This window comes from Falco biarmicus, chromosome 4 (assembly GCF_023638135.1).
Source record: "Falco biarmicus isolate bFalBia1 chromosome 4, bFalBia1.pri, whole genome shotgun sequence".
Taxonomy (NCBI): domain Eukaryota; kingdom Metazoa; phylum Chordata; class Aves; order Falconiformes; family Falconidae; genus Falco; species Falco biarmicus.
Genome location: NC_079291.1, coordinates 93,854,269 through 93,876,014, shown reverse-complemented (window position 1 = coordinate 93,876,014; position 21,746 = coordinate 93,854,269). Strand labels below are relative to the sequence as shown.

The following is a 21,746-nucleotide window of genomic DNA, read 5'->3' as shown; positions in this document are numbered from 1 at the left end:
CGTCCCGTTAGAGCGCGGCGGTGCCTGGGACCGGCCGAGACCCCCAGCGCTTCGTAAAACGGGCTGGCTTTGAAGGAGTTAATTCCAAAGAGGAAGAGTGCATGTGCACTTTGCTCTAAACTTACCACCCACTTCCTAAGGGTTCCCTCCTCCCCACCGCCACCTCCCGTGCGCCGGGCGGCCGGCGGGGCTGGCACCGCGCTGCGCATCCCGCGGCACGGTCCGCCGGGCTCCCGGCGGCGCCGCCAGCTCCGCTCCCCCCGCTGTACCGCCCGCCGAGCCCGCTCGGCTGACCCGGCCCCGCAGCCCCGGCGAAGCGCTTTGCGCGGCTCTCCGCGCCTGCCGGCTGTCCCCCCGCGGGGCTGCGCGCCTAGCTGCGCGCCCCAGCTGTCACAACACGAGCCCGGCACGGACCGCAACACTTGGGAAAACCTCCAGCAAGTTGCGAAGCGCCGCGCTGTCCCGTCCCGTCCCCACCCCCCGCCGCGTCCCCCCGCCTCCGCGGCCGCGCAACCGGCCAGCAAACTCAGCCAACAGGCGGAGGCCGGCGCACCCCCGGGCCGCTGCCCCCCCTCCCCGCGGCACCCACCTGGGCGGCGGCGGGCGGCGGGCGGCGCGCCGGGCCATGGAGCGGGCTGGCGGAGCGGTGCGGTGCGGAGCCTCCGCGGGTGCGGGCGGAGTGCCGGGGCGCGCTGCTCGCGGGCTGCCGCCGCGCGCCGCCACCCGCGCGGCCCCGCCCTGCGCCGCGCGCACACCCCGCCCCGGAACGGGGCGCCCCGCGGGCCCGGGCCCCGCCCCCGCCCCCCGCGCGGCGGGCACCGCGCGCCCGCTGCCCCGCGGGACCCGCCCCGCCCCGCCCCGCCCCGCCCGCCGGGCCGAGCCGTGCGGCGGGGGCGCCGGCGGCCGCACAAAGCCCCGGCGGGCGGCCCGGGGGAAGCGCCCCCCCCTCCGCCGCAACTTTCTGCCGTGAGCAGCGGCTCCCGCTCCCCCCTGCCTCCCCCCGCCGCTCTGCCCCGGCAGCGCAGGGGGACGCGGGCGGAGAACGACCTACAAACCCCCCCAGCAAGCCTCAGCCTGCAGCAACGCGGGGCAGCACACGGCCGGCCGGGGGGCACGCTGTCCCCCAGCGGGGGCGCGCACGCTGTCCACCCAGCGGGGGGCATCGCCGCCGGCCCCCCAGCTCCGCGCACCCCCTGGTGCCAGCGGGGTCAGCACCCCTCTCACCCCCAGCCAGCTCCCTCCCCCTCCCAGGCGGGCAGGCTCAGAGAATCGCTTCTCGGCACAAACCCACCCTGTCAGCGCGCCGTCCCCAGCGCCGTCCCCAGCCCAGCTGCTCTTGCCCCTGGAGCCGCGCTCCGCTTCACCTGGGGCAGCAATACTCGGTAAAAATCGCCGCCGCTATTTCATTTTTGCGTTTACATTTGCGCACCGTTTGCGAGGGCGCAGCGGCGCTGCCAGACACTTGCCGCGCAAGTCCCGGGGCGGCAGAAGCCGCCCTGCCACCGCTCCCAGGCGGACCCGCACTCTGTATTTGCGATGGAGACAACAGCCCCATTAGTTATGCCGCTAAAGAACCTCACAAGAGGCAAAGACAAAGGATCCAATTTACTGACAACTTGTGATCTGATGTTAAATGGGACGTGATACGGATTGCTCGTCACCCTGAAGTGTTTTCGCGTCAGATAACAAATTTATTAATGGGATTTTTTTCAGGTCACAAAAATGTGACCCCACCCTCTTATGAATATTTAATAAGGGACTAAGGGCATCTTTTGCAAGACCCTAAATCTGCCAGAAACAGCCTACATGAATCAGAAAGCGCCTGCCTCTTAAAGGGGCATGCACCCACCGAGCGGGTCAACACGCGGCGCACAGGCACGGCCGGGATCCATAACCGCTACACGCCGGCCAGGCCCAGCGGCGAACATGCACACACTCCAACATGCTGGATGGTCCATAACAGTATAAACCGGTAGCACATGCAATGAACTGCCAATAACTATCACCTGCACTTAAGAGAATCCTTCCTGTCCCGGATTTCAAAGTAATCCCCAGGAACTCAGATTGCTTTGGGGAATACACTACAGAACGCACCGACTTAAACTTTTCAACAGTTTCTCTTGCAGACCTCCTGCTCCTCCTCCTCGCCACTGCGTTTGCTGAAGAGCGTCCCTGTGGCAGCATCCCCAGCTGCCCCGATGGCGAAGGAGCACCGGCAGCAAACGGCTCCGTGCATGTAACATGCCCCTGTGCCAACCTGAGAGCCAAAACACAGAACGGGCCACGTCCCCAAGCATCTCTGCAGACCAGTCATAAGATGCTCCAAAGACCCCAGTCTGGAAATCTTCTGATCTACCTTATCTTTTCAGCAAAAACTTCTCACTCACACACGACCCTCAAGCCTATTAAGTCACATCTTAAATTCTTGTTTTCCATTACAGCCATAACCAAGTACACGCAGCATCAACGCAAGACCAGTGCCCTCCTCCTGCCCTGATCCCCTTTGGACCAAGCCCTCACTTATAGTATTTCAAAAAGAACAGGGGACTCCGAAGCCTACCGCTTTGTTCAAGGCATTTCTTTTCTTTCCAGGGGCAAAAAAAGCAGCATGGCAATGCAAGCATAAGGCTGTGAACTACATGCAATGCAAAAACATAGTGCTGGGCTCTGATACTGACAGTTCTCCCCAGCCTTGGGCAAGTCACCTAGAATTTTATATATATATCTATATATATTTTTAATTTAAATGGCTACCACATTGAGGATGCCTCTCTGACAGCTCAGTTTGTAACATTCCTGGCTGGCTCTGGGGTCACCTCCATGCCCTCCATTTCAAAGGTAGTCAACGGCCTCAACACTTCTGTCTCCTCCATCTGCAGAACGGGGGCAATACTACTCATTTCAGTATCTCCTAGACCAACATTTGCAAAACACTTTGAAAATGAAAGGTGCTGTCTAAGCACTGAGCGCTGGCCACAGAACCCGCGAGCCGTATTTTAAAACATTTTATACCCTTTCATATAAAAGCTTCATACCTGCAAGCTCAGCCAACATCTGCTGTGGGCTAAAAACTTCAGTCTATGCCCTTAGTAACGGAGATGGTAGCACTTGTTAAGTAAGGTCACCATGAAATATAATGCATTTCTAAGCCAGCAAAATATTTTAAAAGACCAAGAAGAACCATAAACTCCCATTTTAATTCCATTCAATTATGGAGAGTCATCACAGACAGAGACAATCAGACAGGGATGTTCAAAACAGAACACAAAGTAATACATTAAAAATAACTGGGAATGAGTGTGGCAGACTGGCCGGCTATTTGGCACCACATGCCCACGAGATCTGATCCATATTAAGCGTTAGTAGCAACACACAGGTGAAAGAAAATAATCACTGGGCGCTAGGCTCCAAGGTCCAAGTGAGAGGAATAGATATGATACCGAATGCAGTGGAATAAATGGGGCTTCTATGCCATTATTTTACACGTACACTTTATTCACAGTTCTGCAGGTATCTATCCATGCAGAGGCCATGGGCTTGCCTGCAGAAAAGCCTCAGCTGCTTGTGGGGCAGGGGAGAAGGAAAGAAAAGACAAGACCATCCACGTAGTTCAGCCTCCTCTAACCGAGCTAACCTGCCCCAAATTAGGAAATTTTCTGTCTAGTCCCAATACGAGGCAATTTCTACCTAAGGAAGCGATTCATCCGTTCTCATCCTCGGACTGCTCCCCTGGGCAGGCAGGGCCAAAGAGGTCCCACTCTGCTCTCCAGCAGCAGATGGTGGGCCAAATCCTGCACCCTGCTGCTGGGGAACAAATTTGGGAGTAACTTGGGTGCTGGTGCTGCTATGGCACAAAGGAGCCCACCCACCCACCCACCGGAGCCAAGGCCCGGCCTGGCGAAGGCAGTGCCACATCAGCGCTGCTCGGCACTGGGGCCAGAGCCACGGGCCAGTTTAAAAGCAAGCTGCTGTTTGCAGTTCTGAGGGAAAAAGCAGTCTCGGATACTATTCCCACTCCTGGATCCCCAGGCCCATTTTTGTGGGGTTAAATCACATTTTCCTGTTTTGAGAATGCTGCTTCATTTTCCCTTGTTGCTGTCTGAAAGACCTACAAAAACAAATGGGGAAAACAACTGACTAAACAGGAAACAGTGAAACTTATTACCCACAAAGTGCTGAGAAAAAGGACAAAGTAAACATTTTTTTTTTTTTCGGTCATTTCTAATACTCTCCGCTAGTGCCCTCGTGGTAAAATATCTTCAGGCAGAAAAGTGATTTTTGGGCTGACGGTGTCTTAACAAAACAGCACAGCGAAGCAATTAACATTTCAGTAACACTTGTGTCCCTGTTGCTCTTCAGTTTTTTGATGTGAAACTGTCATTTTCCTTATTGCCCCTGCAAATTCTGCACAAAGGCGGCTCTTTAAATCCCCTCAGCGTTGTACAATGGTTTAAATTTCACTTCATGGCATGCTTTAAATTACCATTCACATCTTCATTTAATGCATCATTTTATAATGCCAGTGTTACTAGTTAATTTATATATACACAGCAGGATGTGTCAACATTCAGGTGAGTTATGAATATGATTGTGCAGGAGTTATGGAAGACATTTCAGCAAAATTATGGTTCCCTCTAAACATAAAAATATTAATAATGAATCAAACATCCCAGGTAAACAACAAATTTTATATAATTGCACCCCCCATGCTTCCAGATAAATAAATAAATAAAAATGGCAACATTTTTGCTCCACATTCATATTTGATTGATCTTAATAAATTGCCATCTCCTTTCCTAATAAACTGTAATCTCTTGTTTCCGCCACAAAGTAAAATTTATTAGCACACTCTTCTACCAGCAGGTCTGCATCACTCACAGCACAGTGTGCAAATTGTTCCAAGTATGCCTGGGCATTATTCATAATTTATTTTTCTGCCCCAAAGTACACAATATATTGAAAGGTAATCACCACTAACTGTTCTCCGTTACTTTCCTTAATTATGTGAGATAGCATTTGTGTCACGTACAGTAGAGGAAATGCTGCAGTTTCCATTAAAACTCCATTTTTTTTGCCACAGGTTGAAACACAGTGTTCGCACAGAGAAAACCTGCTTAGGACAGGAAAGACTGGAGGTGGTATCTGGTAGGAGATGGCAACACCTCCACTTGAAAAGAACAACCCCTGTCTACCAAAATAACCTACTGGGCATGACAACAGCGATGGCTCCGAGAGGAAAAGTAGGTGTTTTGGCGTGATGATAAAGTTGCCATGGTAAGGAAAAAACCACAGAATGAAACATCAACAAAACAAATGTCAATCAAACCCATTTTTGCCCGTTAAGTATTAACCAGTGAACTCCTGGCCACCCCAGACAGAGCATCTCCCCCTCACTGCCCCTGGGCAGGCAGGTGGGCACTGCTGCCTGGAGCGGTCCCGGAGCCCCTGGCCGTGCATTTCGGGGTGCTTCACCCCCCTGGCCGTGCATTTTGGGGTGCTTCACCCCGGTGTGGGTACAGCTGGTGCGAAATACGGCGTCAGACGCACTGCCCTCTCCTGGAAATCTGCTTCTGTCATCAGGAGACTTCAGGCCTCACCTCACCGCAAAGAATCCCATTCTAAAAAACTACACCACAACAACTTAAGATACACACTCCCCTATGCATCAATCAAAATAAATCGCATTAAATACGGGCCCCTTTATGCAAAAGCACCTACCAGTCCGTTTCGCACACAGCCCAGGAGCGCCAAGCTATATATTCTGGTTCATCTGTGAGAATAACCTGTATCACCGCTGGGCATCACGCCGGTTTTTACTCACCCTGTTGGGAACGCATGTCGGCGTATTTTCAATAAAACACCTTCTTAGCAGTAATGGGCCACTGTTCTCATTTCAATGGTCCCCAAGGTTTCATGATACAGTATATTTAGCTGGCTCATAGTTCCAAGTTTTCCTCCAACATTCAAAAGCTATTTTTAATATTTTTTTTTAAAGGAGGCAGCCATGGGAAGAGCTTTTGTTCATCTCTTCTTTAAAGCGGAAAACAGTTAACTTGGTATATGCAACAAAACAACTCATATTATTTCCTAAAGAGGTGTCTGGGCAACGGCCCTTGTGGTTCGACAGGAATGCACGGAAAAGCTGCAGTGCTGCTGATGCCAGATGGGGAAGGAGCTTGAAAGCGGCGCTAGGATCTCTGCTCCTGCTGGAGCAAGCAGGTGGCACCAGGAATCAAATGCACCTCCAAAATGCCAAAAAGCAGCAGAACAGCGCAATTCCCAAAGCTGGCAAACAATGCTGAAGCCAGGACAACTTCCCGCAGGCAGGAGGACACAGAGGAGCAATCTGAGATGACCTCTGCTCACCATACCAGACTTGCACAGTATGCTTGCTGCAAAGAACTACCAGGAGGAGTTACTAAAGGATTACTAGCTCGGGTTCCCCTGCATACGGATAAAAAGCGGTTTTGGAAGCAGGGCATGGCGAGGGGGGGGCTCCTTGCAACCACCACACTGTGATGCACACAGGGTGCTTCTCCTCCTCCTCCTCACTGTCTCTGGGTTAGAAGCATCCCCTCATTTAGCCTGGCAGGATGGGAGACGGGAGGGAAGGAGAAGCCGGTGGCACGCTGCAGGGCAGGAGGAGACCCAGCTTTGGCACAGCCAGCCCCTGGCCTTTGGCCACGTCAGTCATTTTGAAGCTGCACACCTGGTTTTACATGGACGAGGAACAGCCAGCCGTACAGGCTAAGCAAACACCCCAGCCAGAGGACTTTGCTCCCGGGGTCATCCGACCGGCTCAGAGTCCTTTGTGCGGCACTAAGCAGGGCTCACTGTGTGCTTTGGGGTTTTCCTTTGTACTTCCACTCCAGCCATTCACAGCACGATGCCACGATCCATCACTTCTTCCCAAATAAACGGGGCCCAAACTGAACTCAAGACCAGGGTCCTCCCCTCCTGCTTCCCTTCCCCAGGCAAAAGGGGCTCCTGTCTGCCAGCAAGGGTTATGACCCACAGACGTTTCCTATCCAAATCCAGCTGACCCTTAGCCCGATCCTTTTCTTTCCCCTAAGCCACTAGAAAAAAAAGATGCTGAGAGGTAGCAAGTCTCGGAGGCAGGAGGGGATGAGGTGGGGCAGCTGGGACCCACGCCTTCGCTGCCCCCATCATAGCAAAGGGTGAAAAAGCAAATAAAGGAATTTGTCTGGCATCCCTTAAAATGAATTTGCCTTCCCGTAGAAGCCCCTCAGATGTGCCTCAAGACCCAGGGCAGGGCTGCTTGGGTTGGAAAAGCACAAACTCACTGCAAAGTGTAAGAACAGAGGAATACTACAAAAATCCACGTCTGTGAGTGAAACCGTTATTTATGCTCTGGAAGGAAATGACAATTCTCTGCCGTTAAATGCAGCCACTTCTTGGGTGGATGGTGGCAGCAACTTCGCCGTACAGAGCTCTGGAGGAATTCAGGACACCTGAGGCACCAAATCCTTCACTCGAATGAAATTGCAGGGTGATTAAGCAGAGAGAATGTAACTATCCAAACTGTAATTTGGCCAGTACAATGGATCTAACACCCCTATTCTTGGGAGGAAAGAAAAATAAGTACTGTATTTGAAGTTCAAAATCTAATTAACTATTTGAGAAAAAGAATTCTGTTTTTAAAAGAAAATTCCTAACAATATAAGGAGAATTAGTGCCAAAGTTTTTGAAGAACCGCATAAAATGGTATGAAAAACGTATGATATTGTAATAATAGGAATGACTGGATTTGCTCAAACGTTCCTTATACCTTATAATACAAGAATAAAATACAGTGTAAATCCTTCTATCTACATAAGTTCCCTGTACAGAAAAATCTCTCCTTTAATAGGTTTACACCTTTAACATGTATTAGTTTGGAAAAGTCCTAGGGTATAATTACCCATCTTGGCTTGGCACATTAATAGCTGTTCCCTCCATTTACTGATTTCTTTTACTGGTCAATTTGCTATTTTACTACGCTGCTCTTACAGCTCAGCTTCCCAGTGGCACCGGCCGGCAGCAGACCCTGCGCCGGGAAGGTGAGATGGTCCGAGCTGGCCACAGGCTGCACGCTGCCTTAGGGAGGTATTTCTGACACCTTCCTCTCAGCTATCTGCATGTAAGATGCTCGTCCGGGATGCAGCATTTGCATCCGCATGTGCCAGCGAGCCACAGGTCCCAGGCAGAAGGACCTTTGGGCCCCAGAGAAAACAAGTCAAGCAGGGCTTCTTGCCACCTTGCTGGCCACATCTCCTCGAGGTCGCTGCAGACCGTGCATGTGCCCCACAGAGCCGTGTCTGCAGCTACACAGTCTCCTGGCCCCGCATCCGCACACGCTGCTCCCTCCCACTGCCCCCACGCGTTTCCTCCCAAACCCCTCTGCTGCCTTGCACCCCTCAATTCCTCCTTTGCTCCAGGCTTTCTCTGTTGCCCCAAATTCTGCTTTCTGCTCCCCTGGAGCTCCATCCCCATTGCTCCTCCTCGCTGTCCCTCTCCTGATGGCTTGAGAGACCTGGGGAGATGCTCACCCGGGACAGCATGCTCACCTAGCTCCACCACATACCTGGGTAAGGACCACTTCCCCATCACAGGGAAGGGACACCCATCATGATCTACCCTCCCAGTCCCCACAGGTTCACTTTGCATCTCTCAGCTCCAGGCTCAAAGGCAAAGCTGGCATTCACTAAGACTCCATCCAGCTTTTACAGGTTTTTCGACAGTTTAAGAGGGTTTTCTTGTGTTATAGCGGAGCCATTCATTTAATGGCTTCTCAGCACTGCCATTATAAACCAGAACTTTTCAGGTGTTTATTACTCAGCTTTAAAAATTGGCTCTATGCTGAAATTTGGCAAACAAAGTGTCAGCCTCGGAGAAAATCTTATTTTTTGCCAATTTTGTAGACTAAAAAAAATGACCCCATTTTGGCCTCCATAAAAATGCAGCTTTTGCTGCCTCTGTGACACCGGTGAAGTAACAAGTCAATATTGTAATATTGCCAGCAGAGCTGCAGTGATTTAATGCCTAAAATTGCTTTGAAGGTGAAGAGTGCTATTGAGCTGCTAATTATTAACTATTATTACTGATCCTGCCACATAACAAAGATGCAAACAGAAAACAAAGGGAATAGGAAATGTCACTGGAAAAATGAGGCAGAATTGAAATGAGGGTCCAGCGCTGAAGACGGAGAAGCTGGAAAACAAGGAGCACTGGCAGGGTGGGGCCCTCCAGCCAACGCAAGAAGAACGAACAAACTAATATGGAAATATTATTTTTCGTTTTCCAGGACGGTATTTCAAACACAAATAAAATACAACTGATACCACGTAGCTCGCTCCACGCCAAAGCTAGCAACAATGCAGGATCAAAATCAGCTCTAAACCAGGCTGAACTGAGGTCAATAGGGACCTCATATTGCTCAGCCGGAGCCAAGAGAAACTTTGCCATTTCTTTCAACATGCAGAAGACAAGAGCCTTGAAGGTGCAGAGGACCAGTGACCTCGCCTCAGCAGCCTGGCAAGACATACATCAACAGAAAAACGGGCTGAGAATTTCAAAGGGCCCAAAAGGTGTAAGCATCCCCCAAATCTTTGGGATGGTTTCAAATGCCGTTCGCACGGGAGCAGCAACACCCACATCACACACGCCCCAAAATCTGATCTAGGTTTGATCCAACTCGGCTGAACAGAGGGGAAAGTGAGCTATCTTGGCGCTAAACCTCCCAAGCCACTCTGCTGTATTGCCTTCCTAAGGGACTGCGGTTTCATGGGATACAGGTAACAGAGTGAGTATTTCTTCCTTGGGGGAAGAAATTTCCCTGTGGAGAGTGCAGTGTATCAAAGCAGCTGAGGGAAGTTACTGGGGCTGCTTTAAAACATGGTAAAAAGAAAAAAACCACAACAATTTATCTTTCAGGAAACTTTCTGCTTGTCTAAGTGGCAGCTATTTAAATACAATTAACAAGCAAATAATTTTAAAATTACAATACATTTAGTAAGGCAGCATCACAAACAATTTGCATCTCATTAAAGCGTTTGAAGCTGCAGAATCAGCCTCCCAAACGGGCTGCACATCAAGCGGGAAACCCAGATGCAGTCATCAGCTTCTGCACCATCCCTCTGCCACCGGACACGTGCTGGGGGGGCGGCTGAGCAGAGGGGCTCAGTGGGCCAGCAGACCCCTGGCCGGGCCAGCCCTGTGGGGAGTTCTGGCCACCACTCCCGGCACAAGGAAGGATGCCACAAGCCAAAGCTTTGCTGGAAGTGGGTGTAAAATGAGGAAGGAAGGAAGGAAGGAAAAGCGGGGGGATGCGTGTACATGTGGGATGGGCACTTTTTAATACACATTTGTGAACAAAGAGTTTAAAGAGATTTCAAGCTATTTACTCAGCTATAAATATAATTAAAAGTTTATAGATTATACTGCCACAAACCTGAGATTGCTGCTGGGTTTGGACACATTAATTCCCAGGAGCCTGCTGCAGAACAATCCCATGCCGACGCGTGGAGCAGGAAAAGCCTCAAACAAGTAACAGTTTTAAAAGCTTCCAATTCACTTTCAACTGTGATTTACTGTGGTGGCTCCATTTAACCTGGAGGATGCAGGAGCACTTCCCAGATCACACACCACTTCCCCATGTGCCTTTGGCTTCCTTTAGAAAGCCACGCTGCCGCACTGAGACCCACTGCCTGGATCACATCCTAGGATGCAGGCTTTGCTGGGCACAGCTTTATATGGGTACCTGGGTGGGCAAAGGCCGCTGGTTTTTTCTCTCAGCACAGCTCTTGCCATACAAGACCTTCACCTTGTAGCCCACAGAGGGAAGCGACCTGGCAAGGGGCTGGTGCAAAGCCGAAGCCGTTGCTGGTGGGAAGGAAGGAAGGACATGGTAGCTCTACAGGTGATAACATTAACAAATTCCTCGGTGAATGAGGAATGCAGCTAAACCGCCTTAATTTCAATTATCAGAAGGCTTGAAGGCAAGCCTGTCCATGAGAGAGGACGTCCCTGAATAAGTCACTTTTCACAATCAGCCTCCAGTGCTGGCCCTGTCTGCCAACAGCAGTGACTTACGCACCAACCACACCTTTGACCCAAACGCTTGCTCCAAGGTACTTCACGAACTGAAAAGGCACAAACAATACTTTCTCCAAAGTTCAGCACAAGTTTTGATACAACCTTTTACTTTCTGTGCCTAAAACTGAACAGGCTCTGGCACCGCACGTGACATTTGTTTAACGCTGCGCAGCACAGTTATATACAACGCTGGCAGGAGAGAGCGAGAAAATAGTTTACAATTGAATCTGCAGAGGAAATTTGGGTAAGTTGAATGTAATTATCCATTTGGAAGCCGGCCAAGGGCTGGGACTACTCAAAACCAGGAGGGAAGCTGTAAGAAGCGACCGGTTTAGCTCGTCCTTGGAAAGGCAGCACCTCCGAGCTGCCCTGCCAGCTCTCGCTCGTGCTGCTCGGCAGGGACAGTGGGGCCGGCCACATCTCCCGTGCCGCTCCCGCCGGGGGGCTTCGCTGGGACCCGAGGTCCTGTCCCACTGCTGTGAGACCCGTCAGCAGGGAGGGAAGGGGAGGGAAGGCTGGCGGCACTCATGTCCCACAGCCCCTCTGCAAGGTGGGTGGCAGCTTGAGCCAGGGAAGCCCAGTAAAAAAAAAAAAAAAAGATGGAAAAAAGAACTAATGATAAAAAGAATACTGGTAGAAACAAACCAGTCATCGTCTTGCCAAGGAGTGTGCGTGCAACCAACTGCTGTGGGCACAGCACACCAGAGAAGTGCCAGAGCCCTCCAGGGGGTTCCCAGGTCTCTCCATCCCTGGTACCGTCACCGCCAGCACGTGTCACCCAAAGCTTCCTGCCCAGAGGTGCCACCGAGCATTGACACAGGCCTCACACGTTTCTTTTTCAGACCTGTGGTTTTGTAGTTTGTCAAAACAGGATACTATTTAAATTTAAAATGTTACGATTTAAACAAGGATGAAATAGTTATTGCTGGGTTTAGCAACCTGACATCAGTCTCTCCTCGTGTCCACACCGCTTTTCGTTTTTAAAAGACCTCTGTCCACGTTTGCCAGCACGCTATCTCTGCGAACCTGGATGCGAAGACAAGTGCCTAAGCAAAACAACGATCACTTTCTATGAATTACTGAACATGTGTAATTCATTTATCTGTAATATTGTGCTAAACTCAGCTCCAATTAAACAAATGAAAACACCTGCTTAGCACACATAGATCTTTCCATACCTCAGGGGAAGACACATCAGTGTGCTCTGTAGTACAATCTGGCTCAGAAGCCTACACTAACAATGCAAAGCTGGGATGTTGTGGTTTTTTTTTTTTTTAAATGCACATAGGCAAGGAGATAAAAAAATACAGAGTGAGATTTTGGGGGAAGAGTACTTTTTGTAGCATTTCTATCTTTAGTAGCAGGTGCAGTTCTGTAACATTTAACTGCTCATGGGCACTTGGACCCCAGGGCATGCATCACTCCAGAGAAAAAGGTGGGATAAACTTTAAAACACACGTAACTGGCCCCAGACCTCATGGTAAGGCACCCCAGGCACCCAAGCAGCAGCAAACAAGACACAGCATCACAAACACGTTTTGAACCGGCGGAGGGGCATCCCTTTGGGGGTGCCTCGGGAAGGGAGGTGCCGCGGGCCCCCTGCCCAGGGCTGGTTTGGGAGCCCTGGGTGCTTTGCTCGGTGCAGCAGCCACCATCAGGAGAGCCTGCAGCCTGCCAGATCCCCTACACTTAACTCATTTCCTATTCTTAACTCAACTGCCTGCAGACAATAAGCTGTCAATCAGATCCCCACAAGAACATTTACAATTATCTTCCCTCTCCTGCACCTCAGCATGGCCCCATACGAATAGCTCCATCCTAACCCGTTCACACATGAGCCATTTGCAACTCTTCTGTTGCTGTAACTGCCCTGACTTGAGAGGCATGTTAGGAAATTGAATTTCCTCGTGTTTTCAAATAAAAGTCCTTTGGTGGTGAAGCACAGAAGCGAAAGAACGGGCCTCCTACAGGTGTGAGGCAAAAGCAACCAGGAATGGAAAAACTGCCCCAGTAATTATTATAGCATCCTGTGCAAGGAGTAAGGCTGTTTGCTGCTTTTTTTTTTTTTTTTCAGTTTGCCAGGAAAATCAAAGTTACAAACTGCAAGTGTTTTTCTTTTATTTTTATTTTGTTTTTCTTTCCTTTTTTTTTTTTTTTTTAAAAAAAAAAGACAGGGTGGTCCTCTTCGCTCACGTCTGCAGAATTAGCAACAAAACACCACCACAATTTTGCAGCTGGCCCTGCTGCTCTGATGTGTCCACAGCCGGGCTCTCCCAGAAGAAATGGGTTTGTTTTTCTTCTGGGTAGACGCAGCTGAGTGAAGGACTCAAAATGAGCACACTTTCCAAGCAACAAGCCCAAGTAAAAAATAACAGTGACGCACGTCATCAACATACCTTCCCTTGTAGTGCCAGTTGTGAACAACGTGATTTAAAAATATCTTAACATTTAACATTATATTAATGCTCCTATTCCAGAGAGAAGCTCCTGATACCATGGGGGCACCTTCCTAACACTGCAGCCTGGGAGACTGCCCAGGATGGCTCCACTCCTAACAGCACCGAAATCCTTGCCATCGCTAAATTAGGGTGAAATCAGTATAGTCGTCATTCACTACACTGTGACTTTACTGATTTTCTGCTCAAGGGTTAGCGTGGTTAACGGCAAGGAGATATTCACTCTCCTATTAACTGATTTGGGCAGAATCTTTGATGGCTGTCAAGCAGAAAGGTAACTACTGCCATTACGGCTTTTTTCCCCTCGCATTTTTAATTCTTGCACAGAATATTTCTACAACCTTTTCTGATGAAAAATAACCTATGTGATATTTCCCCTCTTCTTTAAAATGTTTATCCTGCTCTGAATCTGCAAAGTGTAGTATCATCAATGAAGGTCAAGTTTCAGAGAAGCTAATGGCTCCGCTGTGTGCTCCCACCACTTTGAAAAGACGAACAATAGTCCCTCAAGTGTTGCTGCCGGTGGCACAGCAGCAATTCACGACGGAGGGTTAGAAATCTGAAATTAAAATAAACTGCTTAAGACCTGCAGATAGTGACAGAGATGCAGGAGACTGAAGAAAACGGGACAATCTCTTAACCCAATCAACAAAGTGCTCATTGTTCCAGCTTAAGACAAGTAACGTAGCAATAAATATTGAGCAAAGGAAGTTAACCTGTATCCACAGCCTTTGAATAAACACAAAAGTTAAAAGTAAAATCAGCGCCAGGCCTTTGGCTCTTGCCAATTCATGCTTTACTCCTTCTTGCTTGACCTTGGTTTTACTTTTGGGGATTTTATTTGCCTCCTCTCTTGTTATTCGTACTTTCCTGCATAAACTCCTTATCACACAGTAAAAGGACAAACAGAAGGAGCTAGCGCGCAATTAAACACCACAAACAACAGCTCGGTTGCGTTCTGCAAATCCACCTGGGTGCAGATAACCAGGAAGAAAAGGGCCAGGCAAGATGCTGACCCAGAGCCCCCATGGAGCCGGGGGAGTCCCCCCCTCCTTCCCACACCCTCTCTCCCCACCGGCCACCAGCCGCAGCCCTGCAGCCCTCCTGAGCCACCAAACCCAATGCAATGTTCACCCTGTAGAACTGTGTAGGCAGCACGTGGCATCTCAGGAAGACACAGGCACGTTCATCTCTACTACAGAAGTTTGATCATTCACCTCGAATCTGAGTACGAATAAATGTCTTGGTTGGTTCTCATCTTTCCTGAAGTGGTTTATCAATTCCCATGCCGACACCTCAGCCAGTAATACAGGTTTTCACAGCAAGTACTAATTCTGGCTTCACTTTTAAATCACAATTTCTTCATTTGAGCATTATTATGTTCCATAGAACCAGGCATGAGCATCATGCAAAAGGCATTCTGGTCCACGGTTGTGAATACAGCTGTGTAGGCAGAGGAATTACTTTTTTTTCCCAAGTAATTTGTACACATTCAAAAATTACAGCTGTCTGCAGTTCTCCTGAAATATCTGCCCTGATGTTTACAAGCCATAAATATAATTTGTCTTTTGTATGGTTCCAACTGGTATATTTGAAAAAAACCCCAACATATATATAGGTGCATTATTTTTATTTATTTTCACACTCAGATTGGCTACTCCCTGGTACATGCTGGCAATTAAGCCTGTTCAACACCAGCAGTAACTTGAGGAACCACTACCCTGAGACAACAGTGGACAAATCTTTGCAAGAGCCAGAAGGGTCTCTCTGACACACCTCACGCATCACTCATCAAGCTGCATCTCACTCTTAGTTGAAGCAGCCATCCCATGAAGACCACATGGAGGCATGGGTTAGAACCCAGCTCAGGGTGACAGGTTGCTGCCTTGGCCCGAACAGAGCTCACGTTGGGATGGACATGGAAGGGTCATCAATTATCAATGTGGCCAGTGACTATGGTGACCCATCTTCAACAAACAGGCCTTCATGCATCTATTCTTGCAGGCAAACCCAACAGGATTAAAATTACTAAACCTGCACTGTGGCTACGAACCAACTGGCTAGGCTGGTGGTTGGCATCTCCCAACAGGTTTGCTTTGGGTGTTTATCCGGGCTATTAAGAGTTAGCCAAACCAATTCTACTGATTCCCTGCCTACCCACCCCCCGAAAGATGGGAATTTTTTCACAAGTGTTTCTGATTTTGGCCTTTTGCTTCATGACTGTATAGGTAAAACCACAGCTTCTTCTAAAAGCTATCTGAATGGCAGAACACCATTCCCTGGAACAACGAAATCCTTAAGATAGAAATTTTCCACAGCAAATGTGGAAATGTGCACTGCACCTGTACTGACCCCGCTCAAAGCCCAGGACACAAGCCACGAGAGCAGCAAAATGCACAAAACCAAACGCGTGCCCAAGAAATCGCAGCAGACTTGATCACTGCCGCTGGGAAACCACAACTCATCACCTTGGTACTACTGGAGTGACTTCGGTGTAGAACTGATTTGAAATAAAAATCAGAGGTAGGAAGCTATACCCATCTCAGTGGGACCCCTCCACTGCAGCATACTCCTGGATGGTTGCTTGCTTAAACCCAGAACAAACCGTGCCCAAACTGTTTAACCTCATGCTGCAACCCATCCAAGAGGTCCATGGGGCTGCACAGATGTGTTGTAAAAGGCTCAATGTTGAGATAAGTCACAGGTTAATAACTTAAAAACATATCAAGGTGTTATTTGAATCCGTATTGCTTAAAAAAAAAGCCAAAGTGACAGAACAAAAGGCAAGAAAGCATTGAGTTTTGCTAATGAAAGGTCCGACACCCTCAATCCATGAGTTTCACTGCATTAGTTACTCAGTGCACGCTGGCAGATGATATGAGCCAGGGAGCTGGAACACGACTCCCATGATGTAACATGATGTGGGACAATTTTCTGAGGGGCAAACAGTACCAAGCTACGGCATCGGTGGCATTGGTGGCCTCGACAGCTCTAGCACGGGCACTGCTGCCTCCTCGCACCGCTCTGATGCCCATCGCTAGCTGAGCTCCTCCTGTCACCTCCCCGCCTCACTTCAAAATGCAATTTCAAAACTTTCTCAGCTAGACACACTAAAACCCAGGATGTAGATTTTCCAATTAGTCTCTGTTTAAACATCTGTTGGTAGACTGCATTTAACATTAGTTATTTGAGCAAAGCGCAATTTGATTAGGCTGTCTGAAACAGAGCCAAAGTCTGCAAAATAATAGCTCAATTAAATTTTGTTTTGCTTTCATTTGTCTTATACTTTCCTGAGTGTGATACAGTTGCATATAATCAAGTAAACTAATTCCTTTCAAAATGAGAGATTTCAGTGCCTTTTCCATCTCCGCTCAAAGTTTATTTAATAATCTATTCCATCTTCTCCATGCTTCATCGAACTTCATCCTGACACAAAGTACATTTCTTTCTTGTGCCTTCAGTCTACTTTAATTTTCTAGGCTTTCGAAGACTTGAGATTACGCGCCATTAATGTTACACCTTAAATAGATTAGTAATTTATAAAAGGCAGATTACACTTATCAAGAAAATAAAAACATTTCAGCAATGCAACAGCCTTTTCTTTGCACGCACCACAAAGTATTTTGCCAACCTGACGACACAGCTGTAAAACTGTCAAGCTCCAAAGCCACATCCAAGCAGCATTTCCAATTGTTTCTCTAGGTTTAGTTTCTACTTATTCTGTTATGTTGCACTTGTTGCCCTGAAACTTCAATATTAGCTCTAGAGATTTAAACACATGAGGCAAACAGCTGCTCTCCTCCGCTCAGGCGAACTAGATCAAAATGCCTTCTATTTCTCTCCTTTTTTTTTTTTTCCCCCCTTTATTTTTTTAAACAAATTGCTGTAACTCAAGTATTTCTGGCAAAGTTGACAGTTTAAGGGCAAAACTCTGCTCTGTGATCATCACTGCAGATTCCTCCGGTGCATGCTCCTCTTGGTCAGTGCATGAGCAACACCAGAGCTTCCCCACTCTGACTAAAGAAACTTTGCCTTGAGGTTTAAAAAAAAAAAAAATAAAAAATCACAGTAACGTAGCTGCTATGTAGATGTGTATATGATTGAAATTGAAACATTAAACATTTAAACATGAACTTCTTTCACACTTCTGTTAAAAGCAAAAAAAAAAGAAGCAGGCATTCTTCGAGAGAAGCGATTTATGGGAGGAGGGTTTTGATACATAGTACTTTTTCTTTAGTGTTTTTTTAACATATTTGTTGCAAAGTGTGAACACAAAGGGACAAGCTGAAATAGGTATCTGGCAGGCTCTTCCCCAGCGCGTGCTGCTGGAAGCCACAAGTACTACTGCAGTTGTTAAAAATCTGTTTTTTTGATGCAGGAAGGCGAGGGGCTGCTCCAGCAGCGGTCCTGCCCTGCCTGCCCTGCCCCGGGCAGTGCTCCAAAACTCTCTTGCACCAAACCGGCCTCAAAAACGAGGGGCAGCTGAAGTGTGGAAGTTCAAAATGGGATATGTACGTCCTATTTAAAATGTAGAGAGCTACTAAATATGACAACCATCTGATGTATGAAAATTATTCACAACCAAAAACAGACAGTCTGGAAATAGCTGGGATGACTTCATTTAGACAGAATTACCCAAATCTGTTTCTAATATACACAGTACACATAATAAATTTTTACAATATGACAAGGAAAACAAACTTAATAAAAGTTCCTGATCTTTTGTTACACAAGCAAGCTATAGCCATGATATGTTTATAATATTTTGCCCATGATATCACAGCTAAGTAACAAAAGCTAAGCAACACAGAAAACAGTCACAAGGTATGACTTCACCTCGCGACTCCCATAACGACATCGCTGTGCGCATCGCCCCAGCGTGCCACCTTCCCCAGCTACAGCCCGCGCTCCACAAGTACTCGCCGTGGCGCTTTTGACTAATAGTTCCCCTTTCTCCTTCTCCCAGGCACCCTCTGCCTTGGGAAGCTGCGGATCTCTGTGACGAGGGTTTGTTTTTTTCCAGCTACACCAGGACTCATCTGAACGGTAAGAGATTTTTAGCCTGTTTCCTTCACTCCTGGTTATTTGACAAGTGCTTGAAAACCCTGTTATAAACAATCTCTGTAGGAAAACAGATGATGTCTTACGATCACAGAAGGTAATTTTTTCAAGAACCCAACTTTTTGAGCATTTCCCAGATGCACCGCGTCAATCTTCCTGCGTTTGACTATCTCAGCTGGTTTTCCAGCCCGGGCGTTTCGCCAGGCGGGCCGGACTGCCCCTCATTGTCACTTCTGTTCGATGGCACTTGCACCCACTGCTGTTATTCCAGGCTTCAGGAAATTTTCTAACCACTGGACAGGCTCCAGCGCCGCGCACTAATAAGTTGCAGATTGCGGCACTCTAAGTGTGTGCGTGCACGCGTGTGTCAGATCAGGGCCACGGTTTGTAGGGGAGAGGGGGGGAAACAGTAGTTCAAAAATGCTGCCTACTCAAATTGACAGAAAAGCGACCCCTGCACTTCATCAGAAATTCCTGCAGACTGACAAAATAAAGGAGTTTGCTTTTATCACACACAGTAAGACTCATATGGAAAAATGGAAACACTACATCACTCGACCTTAGGTTGCCCCCTTTTCAACCACAGATGAATATTATGTATAAAAATTGTAAATCAATTTGAGATGTATTAAAGGAGATTCTCTTTTTCTGTATTAAAGGTAATACCTTTTAATCTCTAGATTTATTTTGTAATGTCAAGTAAATGAGAAAGACTTAATTTCCGTAACTGAATTTTGTTACTCTTAAGTCTATTTAAGCATCTCTGCGTGGTGTTCACATAATTTCCTACACTTTGCTTGCATCAGGAAATAATGAGCAAGCATCACTTACCCAACACTGAGTCACAAATATTTGCCTACATTAACAGAGCATTAAAAGCCATTTTAAACAACTTAAGGAAATTGTGCTAGCCTTTGAACTGTGATTCACTATGATGAGAAATTAAGAAACTTTTCTAAAGGCAAAAAAACCATCCACCACAACCTCCCTGTAATATCATTAGGTCCTAGAGCAGATTTTTCTCTTACAGATCCCTACACAATAGATTTCTTTGCTTAATGAAACTGTTTCTGAAATTTTCCTACACTTGGTGTTTGGTACTTTGAAATTTCAATCTTTTCACATCCTTGAACTCTCATCAACATTTTTTTCCAGACTGTGTCAATAAAATTGATTACTTGCAGTTCTGAACTCTGTTCTGCACATGGAAATAAAACAATTTGTTTTAAAGTATTTTCTGAAGAAAGCAGAACTTGGCAATCGTATCTACAAGATCAAAAAAAAAAAAAAAAAAAAAAGTAGTAAAAAAGATGGGGACAAACCAAGCAAGCAAGCCTTCCCCACAAAATGCAAAACAAAAAGAAACCTCTCCAGCAAACAAAAGAGAAGCAACGTCCTGATTTTATCACGGTAGCAATGCGAGCTAAATTCCTGACATACACATCATCAACCTCACCGTTGTTCTCCTGATTGATATATCTCCCTGTCGGATATGAATGATCTTTTCAGATCATTAATATGTTCATTACTTTGTTATCAATTCTAGCTTGCTGTACTTAAACCGCTCCGTCCTGTGGCTGAAGAGCGCCTCGACAGCACTGGTGTAACCACATACGTAAGGACCCCTGACTACCTGGTTGTTGAGATGCCTCATGCCTACAACCGATCTGTTGCTTTTACAAGTTTAATCTCGGTATTAAGGAGCTGATTGTGGAACCATGTCGCTATAACATCTTCAATCCAGCTGTACATCATATAAACCGCTATAGGAGGGGGCAGTCTCCCATGATTCCTAGCAGCAGTGCATACCTTTAACTCCCTAATCTGTAATACTACAAAATACTGCTCTCATTTCTTCCCAAGCACAAGTGGACTACCAGCAAGGGTCCAACAGTGTTATTCCTAATTACCTTTTTTTCACTCTTGATCCTGTGGTGCTCATAATTAGTTACCTGGGGCTGCAATCCAATTTGAAGTGATGACAAGAAAGTGATCCATGAAAAAGTAATAAGTTAAATCCAATTTCAGCCTTCCTCTAATTAAATGCACATGGAACTAATGACTCAAACCCTACCATTTCAGTGATAATGGTAATTAGCGAGGTGGGAGTCACTCTCTTTTTTCAACACTGTAGGTGTAAACCACAAGGTAAAATGGCAGGAGCACTCTTAATTACATGTGTCATTTTGTCAGCAGTTTACACATTTCTGACCAGTCAGGAAGGTTTCATTTGTTTTCCCCCTCCCCAAGGTGGGTAGCACACAGTCGGACTCGGGCACCGCCAGCCCCACGGCCTCGCTCCTAACCTGGCCAGAAATCTCCTTTTTTAAACCCCTCTTCTCTCCACGCTTAATGTCAAAGCAGAAAACCCGCTAGAAAATTACACTCGTGGCACTCTAACAGGACACAGGGCTGGAAGTGAGGGATCCTGGCTTCTACTTCCAGTTTTCCCCCTCTGGACTGAGTTCTTTATAAGGTGCAGATGCCAAACTCCCAAACACCCCGGTGGGAGCCGCGCAGCTCGGTGCCACCGAAGCGCTCTGACCCTGGGTGAGCCACTTCGTATCTCTCTGCTGGGTTTTACACCACTATAAAAGGAGAACGATCATATCTGCTGACAGTACCTCACACTGCCAGCTCTCCCAATATAGTGGTATTTTCCTAGGAGCCATGTTTTTTTGGAATCGTGTAACTGCAGGAAAATCACAGCCTTTTTTCAAGGACAAACAACTGTGTTTGTCACCTTTCTGCTCAGTCTGAAGAGATGGAAAGACTGAAGCCTAAAGGCTTCCAAAAAAAAAAAAAAAATGAAAGGGCAGCAAAAAAAGGCTCACAGGTTTCGCTGAAAAAAAAACAACCTAGTATCAAAATTTTCAAGCTGATCATGTAATTTTGAGGGCTTGACTCAGATTCTGTTCTGCCTGTGGGGTGGATGGTATCTGCATGCCACAGGCATATTCCAAGAACTGACTAACACCTATAACTGGGCTTTAGGATGAAAAATAAAAGAGCTATGGGTCCTTTGGTAGAAACCAGCAAAACTCAACTCTGTGTCATTTCCAAAGTCAAAAATAAAAAATGAAGGCTTTGAGGGAAATGTTCAGAGGCAAGCTATTTCAGCCATGCAGAAGTGAA

At 47.4% G+C, this 21,746-nt stretch overlaps 1 protein-coding gene across 18 annotated transcripts in view; it reads right to left on the bottom strand.

The window, feature by feature from the left end:
• Positions 1 to 21,746, bottom strand: part of FOXP1 (forkhead box P1) — a 391,136-nt gene that overhangs the window by 87,451 nt on the left and 281,939 nt on the right. Inside the window, exon 1 of one of the 18 annotated variants that reach the window (XM_056335177.1) lies at positions 590 to 733. The exons of the other annotated variants lie outside the window; for them this stretch is intronic. The gene's annotated coding sequence lies outside the window, so the exon portion shown is untranslated. Of the gene's footprint in view, positions 1 to 589; positions 734 to 21,746 lie in introns of those variants that run through there. 18 annotated transcript variants of the gene reach the window in all.